Source organism: Triplophysa dalaica, chromosome 2 (genome assembly GCF_015846415.1).
Source record: "Triplophysa dalaica isolate WHDGS20190420 chromosome 2, ASM1584641v1, whole genome shotgun sequence".
NCBI lineage: Eukaryota > Metazoa > Chordata > Actinopteri > Cypriniformes > Nemacheilidae > Triplophysa > Triplophysa dalaica.
Window position 1 is genome coordinate 25,658,237 of NC_079543.1, and position 4,473 is coordinate 25,662,709.

Consider the following 4,473-nt stretch of genomic DNA (forward strand, 5'->3'; position numbering starts at 1 on the left):
AACATAGTTTTAGTCAATTTGTTGTCGACAAAATCTAAATTATTTTAGTCTACTAAAATCTATCTGAATTAACTCATTTAATTGGTATAATTAAATGTTCCATAGAAAGATTTAACTGTTTCGACATAATTTACTTTACCTTATAGTTAGTGGTTTTATTGGAGCTAAAAGTCCCTTGAGAAGACCGCCTGTAAGAGGCCTTTGAAAGGAAGCTCGCCAAGTACGAGGGACTGGTCAGCGAGTATCGACAAGCGGGATGGAGAGCAGGGTGTCTCCCATTTGAGGTTGGAAGCGGGGGCTTTGCGGCCCGATCCTAGTGCAGAGGCTTCAGTCTGTTAGGCATCGATGGAGTGAGGAGGAGAAGAGCTCTCTACCACCAACAGCAGAGAAAGCCTAAGAGGGCTATGGCTCAAGAGAGGAGATCCATGGGGAAAAGTAGCTAGATTCGCCAACTGGACACAAGCTGGAGTCTGATCAGCCTGCGCTGAGTTGACCGGGTTGTGGGTGTATGATGTCGAAAGACCCAAAACACCCAATGATTCCACGAACATCACTGAAGATGTGCCCAGTAGCATCAGTAGATGTATTTGTACAGTAACCCTTTAATAGGACCATTTATCTGTAGACCACTCTAAGTCCTGCAATGAATATTTAAGATTATTTTGTTGAAGTCTATAAAATTCATAATTTTGATTCTTGTTTTTGTTTTTACAGAAAACCCATAAGGGAAATTGTCCGACTGCTTGACATGTTTTGCTGTGATTTATGCCCTGGTAATAGGCTACCCAAATTAGTTATCTAACAAATTTGACAGTCCATTAAGACCATAAAGTCATGCAGAATGAGAAGTTAAGGCAAAGAGTGTTGAGTCTTATTAATGAATGTGTAATGCATAAGTCAAGTTTTTACATGTTTGAAAATATTTTACACATGTTTACAAAAATGTACTTGTCCTTTTATGTATAGTTTGAATGTGTTACTGTTAAATGATGATACACTTGTACTAGAATGTACTGTATGCGAAGGATTAAAGACTCCTTGCCACATTGTAGCCATATCTGGCCATAACAGTTGTATTGTATTGTTTATTTTTTGGGGTTATTTAATAAAATTTCAAAATGTAAATGTTATTGCAGTGTTTTAAAGTGAATACATTTCTTGCAATAATTAAACAAGAATTTAGTTACATTAAAACTAAGCCAATAACTAAACCTTAATTGAACAAATGATTACTGAAAAATGAAATGCTTAAAGTGTAAAAAAATAAAAGTGTTTATGTAGTCAGTACTTGATATTATTTTGTACTGTGAACTCAAAAATAACAATGAATGTACTTAATTCAAAATAGTTATGTTAATTTAAGATTTTGAGTATGTGAAACCTAAAAAAATGTATGTAATCACTTAAAAAGAATGAGTTAAGTAAACTTGTCGGGTTTTACAGTGAGGCATAGCACAGTCAAGAGTATTTATTTAGGTCGTTTCACAATGATTGCATCTGTACAAATCACCTGAGACTGCGATAGGGAGGAGAGAGAGTAGCTGGATCAGGATAGGACCAAGAAAAGGATTTCATCACAGGTTGCCTGAAGTGCACTGTGAAGCAAAGTCCATACGGCTACAAGCTCCGACAATTCATTCTTTCAAATAAATGACCTTATAGTGTTGCAAGTAACCAATTAGAATCAAGTTATCCAGGGAGCAGTAAAATAAACAGCTGAAATGTTTTATATGTTTAATAATGTTTTAGTGTACTTTGTGACATTTATGTCAGTATCTCCAGCACAAAAACTAGCAAATTATGTTAACTTAAAAATAGTTTAAGCAATTTAATATAGTTACAGCAGTTCATCACTAGTCAAGATTTAACACAAGTTAAAAGAAATATGCATTTGACAGATGCTTTTATCCAAAGCGACTTACATTCCATTATACAATACATTTGTGTATAGAAATGACTTGTATCACTGCGTATCACTGCCATTAAACAATCTATCATCAGCAAGATGAACGATCTGATCCAGAGCTTTCAGAATCAGAACATCAACATCATCATTAATGTCGATCTCATCATGATAGTTCTTCACTGGGAAGATGTTGCACATCGGCACACCCAGTTTGTCATGGCATACCTGCATCTAGAACAAAAGAGAACGAATCCAGAAATCAAATAATTAATAAAGATAATTAGAAATAATCAATAGTCTTAATCTCAGATATGGATATAGATTGATAGATTTAAAATATAGATAGATGATTTACCTTTTGTTTGATCTTCTTGCTGTAGTACATCTTCTTTAGATCTTCTTTCACCAGTGGACATGCTTCATCCACTTTGGTCATAACAATCACTTGAGGAATCCCTACAATGAGTCACAGACACAGTTTATAACACCGTATAATATGAACATTTCTGGAATCTTACGTAATAAAAACAATATACAAAGACATTCAGCCCAGCTGGAACCAGTTAAATTGACAACCAGTGCCAGTTCAGTTTTACCCTTTTCAGTTATTCTGTGACGGATGATCTTCAACTTGTCAATGAGTTTGTCATCTGTCATGTCGACTGTATTAGCAGGTATGACGTAAACCAGACAGAAAGCCTGGTCAGAGAGACTGGGGTCACTGGTATAATGTTGATCCTTATGAGAGAGTGGCTTTGACTTATCAAACTACATTTCGAAAATAAAGACAAAACATGTAAAACTTCAGCTGTAATGTATGAATTCAAATCGGGTCATGATAAAATGATTAATTCCTTTGGTTAATTACTTTATATCCGTCCTTCACATGGCCATATACAGCCTTGATGATGTCCTCTGGTTGTGACCCGCTCAATATATCAGGTTCTAAGCCCATTATATCAACAAAGACTAACGGGATGTTTCCACGGCTGATGAAATATCCTTTCAGCTATAAACCAAGAACAAAAGCAGCTGAATAAGTATTACGTGACTTATAGAATATTCAAACAATACATATTATCATCACTGTATACAGTATATGTATCCATAACATTGGCATTGCTACCAGTTCAGTTCTGATATTGAAAAATACATTAAAATAATTAGGACAGCAGTACTATAAGTTTTTAGAATTTGTTCTAGGTGGTTTCTAGGACATGTCTAGGTGGTTTAGAAAAGTTCACATGCATGATTGAACACACTAAGATTTGACATTACCTTTGTTTAGTTTTCAAAGTTGCTGTATGTAATGCCACAATTAGATGAGAAATACTTACTGTAGTAGTGAAACTTTAACCATGGCCAGAAGATGAATTAACTGGCGCGTCAGCAGTGATTCGTCCTTGAAAGACATTATTGACAGAGTTGATGAAGCTGGACTTTCCTGCTCCTATTGGTCCAGCAACCAGAATCTTGATGTGCCTCACATCTGGATTACTCAGACTGAATTCTTCTAGATGCTTTTTCAGTTCTGATTTCTGACTGTGTAAGTTATATATTTCATAGTTATGTAATTTATATATTTGCTTGAAATATCATTACATTAGTCCTTTAAATCTTCAAATGTTTTTATATGGCAACAATGACCCAAGCATTTAAGTATATTACTTACTTCCAATTAAAGTTCCTCCATGGTTTATCAAATTCTAGAAGAAGAACAATCATATCAAACATCATTTAATCTGCTAGGTGCTCTTCAGAAAGATTAATGGTCATTATGTCACTTATAGATCTTCTCACGCGGGTTATATGTTGGTGCTGCAGGTTGTACAGGCTTTGACCCTGATCCTCCCATTTCTTTATTTCCTTCTAAATCATACAACAGCAGAAATATCTTTTGAATATATATTATTAAAAACGTATTTTTCCTTAATTAATTTACATTTACATTTAACTTTAACTTGCATAGATTATAGCAAGGTATAAAGAGGGTGGAAGAACGGTGGCGGGGTCGGCGTGGACTGGGAGACAAGAATTTATTTTATTCTCAATTCTTACAACAATGATCTCTGGCATGTAAATCAAAATAACAAATATCCTCAGCTTTCAAGTGTAACAGTCCATATGAATCACAAGTCTTGTTGTTCAGCTCCCATGTCTCCCAGTCCGTCTCTCTCAAACTCTCCTCCGAATCTGTGAGCCTTTAAACTGTCTCCTCACCAATCACTGTAATGAGACGCAGGTGATTTTAACCTGCAATCGACCTACTTGCTTACCGTCTTTACCGTGTCTCTCTATCCCGGTCATCACGTCACTAAACAAGGCCCCCCTTGCAAAACAGAGCTTCTCACGTGGGTCATACGTTGATGCTGCAGGTTGTACAGGTTTTGATTCTGTTCCTCCCATTTCTTTATTTCCTTCTTAATCATACAACAACAGAAATATCTTTTGAATTAACATTATTAAAAACGTTAATTTATATTTACATTTATTCATTTAGCAGACGCTTTTATCCAAAGCGACTTACACAGGAGAGCATATAAACATTTTGTAAACATGCTAAACAG

The 4,473-nt window shown here is 35.4% G+C and overlaps 1 pseudogene; it reads right to left on the bottom strand.

Moving 5' to 3' along the window:
• Positions 1 to 1,963: 1,963 nt before the first annotated feature.
• LOC130407333 (interferon-induced protein 44-like) lies at positions 1,964 to 4,213 on the bottom strand (annotated as a pseudogene).
• Between the last annotated feature and the right edge of the window lie 260 nt (positions 4,214 to 4,473).